The 13,204-nt window shown below is 45.7% G+C and overlaps 1 long non-coding RNA gene across 1 annotated transcript in view; it reads right to left on the reverse strand.

Annotated features, from left to right (window-relative positions):
- LOC129138418 (uncharacterized) overlaps positions 1–13,204 on the reverse strand; it is a 102,458-nt gene that overhangs the window by 85,525 nt on the left and 3,729 nt on the right. The window lies entirely within an intron of this gene.

Below are 13,204 nucleotides of genomic sequence, written 5' to 3' on the forward strand. Positions count from 1 at the left end.
ACGCTTAAGAACAGCGACTATTTCCAGAAAACCCAGTAGGAGGCAGTAGAGGGATGGTGGGGCAGAACAAGCTCTGGGGTCAGCATTCGAAGACAAAAATTCTCATCCTGGTTGTGCCATTACTGGGTTGCATGACCTCAAGTAAATGAATCCTCCTCTCTGGTCCTCAATTGTTAATAAATAAATAAATAAATAAATAAACAAACAGGGAGGAGGGGTTGGGGTGCTGGCTGACATCATCTCCAAGGCATTTTCCAGTACTAAGATTTCAAAATTCTCAAGAGGCAGGCTGCGGACATAGTGGTTAGGCACACAGACAGCTGGACTGCCTGGGTTTGCAGCTGGTCTCTACCACTCGCTAGCTCTGTGACCTTGGCCAAATTACTTAACCTCTCTGTGCCTCAGTTTCCTGATCTGTTAAAAAGAAGAAGAGTCCCTACTTTATAAGGCTCTTAGAAAGACTACGTGAATTGATGTGTAAAATATGTAAAACACTACCTGGTCCTCCTAAGTATATAACGTGAGGTGCTCTTAAGTCCTTATCAGTCCTTTAAAAACCTCATTAAGCCATGCCGACTGAGAGGAATTCTAAAATGGTGACATGACAATTCTAGATTTTGGAATACTTTGAAAGCAAGGTAGTTTTAAAGTGCCCAGCATACATCCTTTCCTTGTCCCATTTTTCTGGCAACAGAGCGGCTTTTCAGGAAAATCCCATCCATCCATGCCAGCCTGAACAATACCCTACACACACACACACGCGCGCGCACACACACGCGCACACACACACACACCCCCACCAAGGAATAGCCGTGTGACCAAGGTTTGACCAATCAGAGCTCTCCGTACCCCAGGTTCAGTGATTGGTTCAGGAGTGGGCACATGACCCAGCCCAGGCCAATCAAAGGAATCTCTGGGGCTTTTGCTAAAAACACTAGAAAACGGAGATATTCTTTTCTCTTTTCTCTGGGATCGGTAACTATGCAAAACATATCATTGTGGAGCTACCTGGTCATCCTAGCTGCTACAGGAAGAGTGCCTGCCTGAGAATGGGATCAATACAGAAGAAAGATTAGCCAAAGGGTGGAAAGAGACGGAGTTCCGAGGGCATGATTTGACTTCCTGGATCCAGGCACACCAGACTCCAGACACCCAAACTTCTGAGTTATACAGCCCAGTCATTTCTTTTTTATTTATTGAGCTGGGTTTCTCTCACCTGAAACTTGACTAAAGAGTCCTAAGGTAGGTATTATGGAATGTCTGATCCAAACAAGGTTACACAGATGGCAGAACTTGATTGAACCTAGTGTATGCAGCTTTAAAGGCCATGCTTTCTACATTAATCCACATTGCCTTCTGTGAACCACCCACTCCCCTCCCTCAGGAGGAATTACTTGAAAACAATGACGTTGGATGTTGATTGGTGGTCCACAAAGGGTGGTTCCTGGTTCTGCAACAGCAGCATTGCCTGGAAACTTGTTAGAAGTGCAAATACCAGGCCCCAGCCCAGATCTACGGGGTCAGAAGCACTGAGGGTGGGGCCCATAAGTCTTTTTAACAAGCACTCCAGGGCATTCTGATGTACACTCAAGAATGAGCACCTCTGCCAGAAATGAACAAATCAACTTCATTTTGGTTTAATTATTTTCTGGGCACCGTTTGCCAGAGCTGGGGGAGTAGAGATAAGCCAGATGAGGCTCTTGACCTCAAGGACTCCGAGTCTGGTGGTGATAGCCAGATCAGCACTCCACATCCAGCCAGCCATCTCTTAGTTGGGGGCATTTGCAACTAGCATCCATGTTTTCCTGGCAATGCCAAACTTTCAAACTTCCAGCCATTCATACTCATATCCTCTGCCTCCACTTTCTCATCTGAAAGGCTCCTCCTCATGCTTCAATACCCAGCTTCAATATCCCCCTCCCTGAGGCCTCCCAGCAGAATTAATTGCCCCTCACCTGAGAAGGGTCCTGCAGCAGGGCCTTCCATCCTTGCTCAGGACGTAATCACATTGCAATCACATTTCATTAGCAGTGCTTATTGGAAAAGTAGTGTCTCCAACCCAGCTGTAAGTAATTTGAAGGTGAGCACTCTGTTCCCTTCATCTTCTATCCAGAGCCCAGCACAGGGCCTGGCACACAGTAGAAGCTAATAAATGCTTGATGAATGAATTAATACTTAAAGGCAGCTCTGAAGGATAGCAAAGGCTCACGTGCACAGCCTGAGAGAGTACAGAGTTGACCTGAGTGGGTACCCAGATCCAGCAGCATCAGCACCCACACACCCAGGAGCCTGTCAGCAAGGCACAGTTCAGGACCCACCCCAGACTTACTGAATCAGAGGCCGCTTTCACACAAGATGGCCAAGGGACCTCTTTGCATTTTAAAGTTTGAGAAATTCTGCCAAGGGCAAACTTACCCTTCTGCATTCATAATTGAAGGGATTATAAACAAAGTTGATGTCATCCACACAGAACACCTATAGAGGCTCTGTCAGTTGAAGCCATTTTCTTCTCCCCTTGGGAGAACTCCCAACTTGACATGTTCTGGAAAACTGAGGGGCCCAGGGAGAGTCCTTTATTTTCTCTTACCCAGGACATAGCTGGTGGGTAGCATTCTGAGAAGACAGCAGACAGCACTTCCCCCCTCAGCCGAACCCTTGGCATTGCAAAGGCTTCCAAGAAAGATACAGAGAGTTTAGTTCTGGTCGAAAAGTCCCCACTTACCTAAGAATGCAATCAATAATGGCAAGGGGAAATCAATGGGGCCAGGAGATCTATCTCTCTGTGTATTTATGGAGCGTGGATCCCTGGTTGGCAGGAGGCTTCGGCAGACCGGATGGAGCCTGTGCCTGCTTCCCGGAGATCCTGATTCCCTTTCCAAGAATTATGGAGTGTCCTTTGTCTCTGCTCGATAACACCCTGGAGTTACAGAGCCATTTAGAAATGAATTGGCTCATTTTTCTCCCTTCCCCTTGCTTATAGTGACAGGTCACCCGGGCCAGAGTTATTAAAGGGACAGATAGGACACTTTGCACATTCCATCTGGCCCGTGTCTGTCTCCACCAGCCTTCCTGTCAGCGGCAGGCCCCAAAGCTCTAACTCCTTGTCAGAGATATAACATTCCAGGAAAAAAAAAAAAAAAAAAAAACAGGTAAAAAAACTTGAGGCAAGGGTATTTTATTTTATTCCAAGTACTTTTTCCATTTTTTTTCCATAGAATTTCCAATTATCCCTCACCTCTAAATATGCCATTGCTAAAAGTCTCATGAGCAAATTGAATGCATGGTTTATTTTTCCCAAAGTTAGCAAAACCATCTCCTAAAATTAAATTTACCTCCAGAGGAGGATTTAGACAAGTCACTTAACCTCTCTGGTCTCAGTTTCCCCATCTATGAGGATGACAATCCCAGCTGCTAAAGTCACTTCAAGGAAAGTGCTTCATACGGTGCGTGAAGCCTAGGAGATACTCAATAGTTATTCATTCATATTTATCTACAAAGTATTATTATTAGAATATTAATTGCCATTTCCTGAGCTCTTACATATCTCAGGCTCTGTATGAAGTTGTCAGAACTTTTCACAGGCAATGGCTTGAGCAGAGGTTGAAGCTTTGGCCCTGCCATTTACTAGCTGGGGATGGGGTGTTGGGCCATCATGGGAAAATCAACATCCCTCTAGGCTTGGACCCAGGGCGCCTGCAAGGTGGGGGTGGAGATCCTGCATGAAGCCGCACTGAGATGAGGGTGCCTAATGTAGCCTCAGCTCCACTCTGTGCAGCAACAATTCTATGAAGCCCTCCAGAGGGATCTGAGCTCCTCCTGGAAGCCTCTGCTAAGGATTCTGAGGCGATGTTGTGTATCTCAGTCCCTGGGGATGGAGCTTTTGGGGTAGTTGGTAATACTAATAAATTCAGAGCTATATTTAGTTCCGGTCTTTAATGTTCTCTACAGCTCTCTACAGCTCACATGACTGTCTCCCTGTCCATGGCTGTGTTACGGCTCACTAGAAGGCAGCTTTTCCAAACTTATCAAATGGGTCATGTCCAGCTCATCTCTGTGAGAATGGAAAGCCTCCTGAGAATGTGCTCTATGACCTTCCACTCACCCCTAGGTTAGGATATGTGGGATGCCCATAAGCCCCCAAATCCAAAATACTCTACTCTTGCAGAGTAAAAACCAAACAAACAAACAAAAAAAAAAACAAAAAGCAAAAAACACCAGCCGGGCGCAGTGGCTCACACCTGTAATCCCAGCACTTTGGGAGGCTGAGGCAGGTGGATCACGAGGTCAGGAGTTCGAGACCAGCCTGGCCAATATGGTGAAACCCCGTCTCTACTAAGGATACAAAAATTAGCTGGGCGTGGTGGTGCACACCTGTAGTCCCAGCTACTCGGGAGGCTGAAGCAGGAGAATCACTTTCACCCATGAGGTGGAGGTTGGAGTGAGCCGAGATTGCGTCATTACACTCCAGCCTGGGCGACAGGGCGAGACTGTCTCAAAAAAAAAAAAACCTATATTCTGTAGCAGACTGGCTAACCGATTCTGTAACAGAACAATTCTTCCTCCTTCCAAGTATCCATATCCTTTGCCAGGTAACTGCCCCACACCCTTGACTCTGGGCTCAGTGACGGGGCTTTGTCCAGAAGCATGAGAACGCACCTGCTCATTTTGTTCTCACGCTTCCATTTGCTGTCATGAGAAGGACATGCCTGAGACAGCCCGCCATTCATGACAGCATAGATTTTTCTATTTATTACAACCACTTCCTGGCAGATGGCAACAAAGTTTCTAATTTTCTCAAAGGTGGGCCAGCAGAGGTCCCAATACCATTCTTCTCCACACCCCAGTATTGACTTCACTTCCTGTGTATTTCTCAAAGCAGTCCCCCTTCTCTGCTTGCATGGTTTGTCTTTTTAATCCCTGTCTAGCAGCAAGGTTTGTGCTTTCTTTTTTTTCTTTTTCTTTTTTTGAGATGGAATCTCACTCTATCGCCCAGGCTGGAGTGCAATGGCACGATCTCGGCTCACTACAACCTCCGCTTCCCAGGTTCAAGCGATTCACCTGCCTCAGCCTACTGAGTAGCTGGGATTACAGGCACGTGCCACCATGCTTGGCTGTTTTTCGTATTTTTAGTTGAGACAGGGTTTCACCAAGTTGGCCAGGCTGGTCTCGAACTCCTGACCTCAAGTGATCTGCCTGCCTCAGTCTCCCAAAGTGCTGGGATTACAGGTGTGAAAAACTGCACCCAGTGCTTTGTGCTTTATAAATATGTTCTGAATGAATGAAGGAAGCATCAGCAATACAGACATTAGCAGAAAATAGTAAGATAAGAATATGAGAAAATATTAAATATGTTTTTGTTGTTGTTGTTTTAGAAAGTGTCTCACTCTGTCACCCAGGCTGGAGTGCAGTGGCACGATCTTGGTTCACTGCAACCTCCACCTCCCAGGTTCAAGCGATTCTCATGCCTCACCCTCCCAAACAGCCGGGATTACAAGCACGCGCCAACACACCAGGGTAATTTTTTGTTTTTGTTTTTGTTTTTGAGACGGAGTTTCGCTCTGTTGCCCAGGCTGGAGTGCAGTGGCGCGATCTCAGCTCACTGCAACCTCCGCCTCCTGGGTTCAAGCGATTTTCCTGCCTCAGTCTCCTGAGTAGCTGGGACTACAGGCGCGTGCCACCACGCCCAGCTAATTTTTTATATTTTTAGTAGACATAGGGTTTCACCATGTTGGCCAGGCTGGTCTCAAATTCATGACCTCAAGTGATCCGCCCACCTTGCCCTCCCAAAGTGCTAGGATTACAGGCATGAGCCACCGCACCTGGCCTAAATATGTTTTTAAATTTGGGACTGCCTGTCCATGAGAAAGGTAGGGAGAAGAGAATTCACATGGCATCCCAAGGCAGTAGCAAGGGGAGAGGAGAGAGAACTAGAAAGAAGACTTACACCTTTGGATAAGGAGCTGCAAGTGGGAGAGTTAAGGGGAGCCTCCAGGGGAAGTGCTGCAAAGAGAATTCTTTGCTGTGCAGGGGCCTGCAGGAGGGCCTTGGATCGGGGTCCTGTGGGGCGAGGGTGGGCTGGGTGGAAAGGTGGGTAAGCAGGCCTTACCCTGAGGCCAGGGCAGGCAAAGTACGGTCGCTGCTCCTCTGCCTGCATTGCCAGAGAGCTGCATGGTTAAGATGCAACATTCAGCACCGTCAGGAAGCTGGGCTCCAACGACTCCCAGAGCCCTTTCCTTCCCCTACATTCTACTCCCGCAGGGGTAAAGAGCGGGCCATTCTGCCTCCTAAGCCTCCACGGATGGGGGACTAAGTGGAGTTGCCTAGGCCTTCCCTTTTCTGAAACAAGAGCATCATAAAGTTTCTACAGCCATCCCTGTCCCTGACTGCCCACAGCCCTCGTCCTAGGCCATCTCCAGTCCCATTCTGTGCCCACGTTGTGCCCAGCTCCTGACTCTCCCAGGTCCAGGGAGGACAGTGCTGTCTCCATTTCTGCTTTGGTGGAGCTGTAACCACAACATGCCATGCTGCTAAGAACATGTTTCTATGGGGCTGTTTCCATGTGTGCCACCTCCTTAGTCTACTGCCTTCTCCAGGATAGAACTCTCTATTTCCCCAGTCCTCACTTAGTGAAGTATGGCTTCATCACCAAGCATCTGTGAGATCCTACATGACTCCTATGCCTTCTCTGGCCTTTTTTCCCCCACATTGAAATTACCAGATCTGGACCGGGTGATGGACAATGTCCAGGATCTGTTTCCCTTCCAAGAGCTGTCAGTCCATTAGAAAGATTCCTACAGCCCAGAATTGTCAAAGGGGGTGGGAGAAGGAAGGAAAGATTCTCCTTTCTCTGCTGAACCACTAAAGGATCATTAAGCACTCAAAAGTCTAAGGCAACACAAAAAATGCTTAATAATTGCCAGGGATTATTTATGAGGAATGGAAGAGAGGAAAGAAATGGGGAAATGAACGATCTCAAGCTGGCAAAGTGGTTTTGCTCCCAGAGGACCAAGAAAGATGCTTAAAATTCAACTCCTTTTGAAGACAAAATGAAGGATTCAGCGAGCCAGGGGTTGCAGGTTGGGGGCTAACTCTATGGAGAAGGATGTGGACCATTCCCAGAGGAAACTGGCAGGGTTGGGGGTTAACCTGAATGACACCACCTCCCTGCCCCTATTTGAAAAGAAGCTTTGGACAAAGAGAACAGGTTTGCCACAAGTATTACAGAACCAGGATTAATATCATTATATTGAAATATATCATACAAATAGGTAAGAAGAAGAAAACATTAACCCCAGTAGATAAATGAGCAAAGAACATAAACAGACTGTTCATAAAGGAAAAAAAAGTCACTTTTCTCTTAATAAACAAAATACTGCAAACCCTCACTAACAAAGACATGTACCTTAAAATGACAATTAGACACAAATTTTTACCCATAACATAAACAGAGTTGTTTTCTCTTAAGGAGTGTTCATTAGAACATGTCAAAAGCTGAGATAATATTGTCTTAGTTTCCTTGGGCTGCAATAGCAAAATACCATCACCTGGGTGGTTGGTAAATAACAGAAATTTATTTGTTATGGTTCTAGAGGCTGGAAATCCAAGATCAAGGTAATAGAAGATTCAGTGATGCTGAGGACCCATTTCCCCATAGACGGTGACTTCTCACTGTGTCCTCACACAGTGGAAAAGGCAAGAGGTCTCCCTCGTGTTTCTTTCATAAGGGCACCGATCTTTTTACAAGAGTCCCACCTCCTAATACCATCACCTTGAGGGTTATGATTTCAACATATAAATTTTGGGAGGACACAAATATTCAGACCACAGCAGATTCACTTGCTGATAAGTGGGTAAATGTGTCCAATTTTCTTTGAAATATGTAACAATAGTCATAAAAAGTTCATATCCTTTGGCCCTGTAATTTCATCCCTAGAAATTTAACCCAAGAAAATAATTAAAGATATGAACACAGTACCTATACAGGAATAGTCATCACAGGATTAATTATAGTAGAGAAATATTGGAAGTAACCCGGTTGTCAAACAAGGAAATGGCTAAGTGAAGGTACATTCACATAATGAAATACATGCAGGCGTTAGAAGTCATGTTTTCAAAAAACACTTCAATGGCATGAAGAATTTCTTCTAATATAATGTTGACTGAAAATACAAGCCGGGAAAACTGAATATGTCATAATATCCATAGGTAAAAATGTGTACTTTTGGAATATATAAGCATGGGCATAGAAAAGAAGGTAGAAGAGGCTGGGCGCGGTGGCTCACGTCTGTAATCCCAGCACTTTGGGAGGCTGAGGAGGGCGGATCACAAGGTCAGGAAATCGAGACCATCCTGGCTGGTGGAAACCCCATCTCCACTAAAAATACAAAAAAATTAGCCAGGTGTGGTGGCAGGCACCTGTAGTCCCAGCTACTCAGGAGGCTGAGGGAGGAGAATCACTTGAACCCAGGAGGCGGAGGTTGCAGTGAGCCGAGATCGCGCCACTGCACTCAAGCCTGGTGACAGAGCGAGACTCCATATCAAAAAAAAAAAAAAAAAGTGGAAGGAAATACATCAAAATGCTAACAGTCATCAGGACTCGGGAAAACAGAGCAGAAAAACAACCAGAAAAAAGTCTCATGGTGGCCAACATCCACCAGGAAAACAAAGAAACAGGGAAGCCTATTCAGAATAGAGAGGAAGACCACCCTTGGGAGGAGGAAAAGACCGCCTCCTACAGGAAAGACCTCCAGCCTACAGGAAAGAATAAACAGAAACAGGCTCGCCGACTTGCCCCTAATTTTCTTTGGTTCTTTTAAGTTCTGAGATACATGTGCAGAACGTGCAGCTTTGTTACATAGGTATACATGTGCCATGGTGGTTTGCTGCACCTTTCAACCCGTCATCTAGGTTTTGTTGTTGTTGTTGTTGTTGTTTTGTTTGTTTGAGATGGAGTCTGGCTCTGTCCCCCAGGCTGGAGTACAGTGGCACGATCTCAGCTCACTGCAAGCTCCGCCTGCCGGGTTCACGCCATTCTCCTGCCTCAGCCTCCCGAGTAGCTGGGACTACCAGCACTCGCCACCACGCCCGGCTAATTTTGTTTTTGTATTTTTAGTAGAGACGGGGTTTCACTGTGTTAGCCAGAATGGTCTCGATCTCCTGACCTCGTCATCCACGCACCTCAGACTCCCAAAGTGCTGGGATTACAGGCATGAGCCACCACGCCTGGCCCATCTAGGTTTTAAGCCATGCATGCATTAGGTAGTCCTCCTAATGATATCCCTCCCCTTTCCCTCCACGTCTCTGACAAGCCCCGGTGTGTGATGTTCCCCTCCCTGTGTCCATGTGTTCTCATTGTTCAATTCCCACTTATGGGTGAGAACATGCAGTGGTTGGTTTTCTGTTCCCGTGTTAGTTTGCTGAGAATGATGGTGTCCAGCTTCATCCACGTCCCTGCAAAGGACATGAACTCATTCTTTTTTACTGGCCCCTAATTTTCAATGGGCCATACCCAATAGGCAGGTCAATGATGGGATGAATAGAGGTGGAGATGATATGGAAATGTTCATGGAGGAGATGAGAGGAATCAGGAGAGAATAAGGAGCTACAATTAAGGAATTGTCTGTGTATCCTTATGGGAAGCTGTGTAATCCCCATGACCATCATGATGAATTTTGCCAATGCCTGGACTCCTGCCATTTTCCATGAGGTTAATATTGTGATTCCCATTGTTTTCTTTTTCCTTGCATTTTCCTAATACGTCTTTACTCATTTGCCGCGAACCTTATGTTATTTCCATGTGTCAGGTGAGTCTTGTGCTTCCAGCTTCTAGCTTGATGTTTGCAGATGATCGATAAATATCAATAAATAAAGCCTTTGTACCCAGTCTGTTTCTGTCATCAGTAGAACTTTGCTCATTTGCATGGAAAAAATGTAAAGTTAACAGAGCAATTAAAAAGCAGTCTATACATTTATTATTGTCTCATTTTTAAGAATGTATACTTATGGAGGGCGGTTCCAAGATGGCCAAATAGGAACAGCTCCAGTCTACAGCTCCCAGCGTGAGCAACGCAGAAGATGGGTGATTTCTGCATTTCCAACTGAGGCACTAGGTTCATCTCACTGGGGCTTGTCAGACAGCGAGTACAGGACAGTGGGTGCAGCCCACCAAGTGTGAGCCAAAGCACGGCGAGGCATCACCTCACCCGGGAAGCACAAGGGGTCAGGGAATTCCCTTTCCTAGCCAAGGGAAGCTGTGACAGACGGCGCCTGGAAAATTGGGTCACTCCCACCCTAATACTGCACTTTTCCAATGGTCCTAGCAAATGGCACACCAGGAGATTATATCCCACGCCTGGCTCAGAGGGTCCCACACCCACAGAGCCTCACTCATTGCTAGCACAGCAGTCTGATATCGAACTGCAAGGCGGCAGCAAGGCTGGGGAGGGGCGCCCGCCATTGCTGAGGCTTGAGTAGGTAAACAAAGTGCCCGGGAAGCTCGAACTGGGTGGAGCCCACCACAGCTCAAGGAGGCCTGCCTGCCTCTGTAGACTCCACCTCTGGGGGCACGGCATAGCCAAACAAAAGGCAGCAGAAACCTCTGCAGTCTTAAATGTCCCTGTCTGACAACTTTGAAGAGAGTAGTGGTTCTCCCAGCACAGAGTCTGAGATCTGAGAACAGACAGACTGCCTCCCCAAGTGGGTCCCTGACCCTCGAGTAGCCTAACTAGGAGGCACCCCCCAGTAGGGGCAGACTGACACCTCACATGGCCGGGTACCCCTCTGAGACGAAGCTTCCAAAGGAACGATCAGGCAGCAACATTTGCTGTTCAGCAATATTCGCTGTTCTGCGGCCTCCACTGCTGATACCCAGGCAAACAGTGTCTGGAGTGGACCTCCAGCAAACTCCAACAGACCTGCAGCTGAGGGTCCTGACTGTTAGAAGGAAAACTAACAAACAGAAAGGACATCCACACCAAAACCCCATTTGTACGTCACCATCATCAAAGACCAAAGGTAGATAAAACCACAAAGATGGGGAAAAAAACAGAGCAGAATAGCTGAAAATTCTAAAAATCAGAGCGCCTCTCCCCCTCCAAAGGAACGCAGCTCCTCACCAGCAATGGAACAAAGCTGGACGGAGAATGACTTTGTTGAGTTGAGAGAAGAAGGCTTCAGACAATCAAACTTCTCCGAGCTAAAGGAGGAAGTTCGAACCCATCGCAAAGAAGCTAAAAACCTTGAAAAAAGATTAGACGAATGGCTAACTAGAATAACCAGTGTAGAGAACTCCTTAAATGACCTGATGGAGCTGAAAACCATGGCAGGAGAACTATAAGACGAATGCACTAGCTTCGGTAGCCAATTCAATCAACTGGAAGAAAGGGTATCAGCGGTGGAAGATCAAATGAATGAAATGAAGTGAGAAGAGAAGTTTAGAGAAAAAAGAGTAAAAAGAAATGAACAAAGCCTCCAAGAAATATGGGACTACGTGAAAAGGCCAAATCTACGTCTGATTGGTGCACCTGAAAGTGACGGGGAGAATGGAACCAAGTTGGAAAACACTATGCAGGATATTATCCAGGAGAACTTCCCCAACCTAGCAAGGCAGGCCAACATTAAAATTCAGGAAATACAGAGAATGCCACAAAGATACTCCTTGAGAAGAGCAACTCCAAGACACATAATTGTCAGATTCACCAAAGTTGAAATGAAGGAAAAAATGTTAAGGGCAGCCAGAGAGAAAGGTCGGGTTACCCACAAAGGGAAGCCCATCAGACTAACAGCTGATATCTTGGCAGAAACTCTACAAGCCAGAAGACAGTGGGGGCCAATATTCAACATTCTTAAAGAAAAGAATTTTCAACCCAGAATTTCATATCCAGCCAAATTAAGCTTCATAAGTGAAGGAGAAATAAAATCCTTTAAAGACAAGCAAATCCTGAGAGATTTTGTCACTACCAGGCCTGCCTACAAGAGCTCCTGGAGGAAGCACTAAACATGGAAAGGAACAACTGGTACCAGCCACTGAAAAAACATGCCAAATTGTAAAGACCATCGAGGCTAGGAAGAAACTGCATCAACTAACGAGCAAAATAACCAACTAACATCATAATGACAGGATCAAATTCACACATAACAATATTAACTTCAAATGTAAGTGGGATAAATGCTCCAATTAAAAGACACAGACTGGCAAATTGGATAAAGTGTCAAGGCCCATCAGTATGCTGTATTCAGGAGACCCATCTCAAGTGCAGAGACACACATAGGTTCAGAATAAAGGGATGGAGGAAGATCTACCAAGCAAATGGAAAACAAAAAAAAGGTAGGGGTTGCAATCCTAGTCTCCGATAAAACAGACTTTAAACCATCAAAGATCAGAAGAGACAAAGAAGGCCATTACATAATGGTAAAGGGATCAATTTAACAAGAAGAACTAACTATCCTAAATATATATGCACCCAATACAGGAGCACCCAGATTCATAAAGCAAGTCCTTAGAGATCTACAAAGAGACTTAGACTCCCACGCAATAATAATGGGAGACTTTAACACCCCGCTGTCAACATTAGACAGATCAATGAGACAGAAAGTTAACAAGGATATCCAGGAATTGAACTCAGCTCTGCACCAAGCGGACCTAATAGACATCTACAGAACTCTCCACCCCAAATTAACAGAACATACATTCTTCTCAGCACCACATCGCACTTATTCCAATATTGACCACATAGTTGGAAGTAAAGCACTTCTCAGCGAATGTGAAAGAACAGAAATTATAACAAACTGTCTCTCAGACCACAGTGCAATCAAACTAGAACTCAGGATTAAGACTCACTCAAAACCGCTCAACTCATGGAAACTGAACAACCTGCTCCTAAATGGCTACTGGGTACATAACGAAATGAAGGCAGAAATAAAGATGTTCTTTGAAACCAATGAGAACAAAGACACAACATACCAGAATCTCTGGGACACATTTGAAGCAGTGTGTAGAGGGAAATTTATAGCACTAAATGCCCACAAGAGAAAGCTAAATGCCCACAAGAGAAAGCCGGAAAGATCTAAAATTGACACCCTAACATCACAATTAAAAGAACTAGAGAAGCAAGAGCAAACACAGTCAAAAGCTAGCAGAAGGCAAGAAATAACTAAGATCAAAGCAGAACTGAAGGAGATAGAGACACAAAAAACCCTTCAAAAA

This window comes from Pan troglodytes, chromosome 23 (genome assembly GCF_028858775.2).
Source record: "Pan troglodytes isolate AG18354 chromosome 23, NHGRI_mPanTro3-v2.0_pri, whole genome shotgun sequence".
In the NCBI taxonomy this organism is placed as follows: Eukaryota; Metazoa; Chordata; class Mammalia; order Primates; family Hominidae; genus Pan; species Pan troglodytes.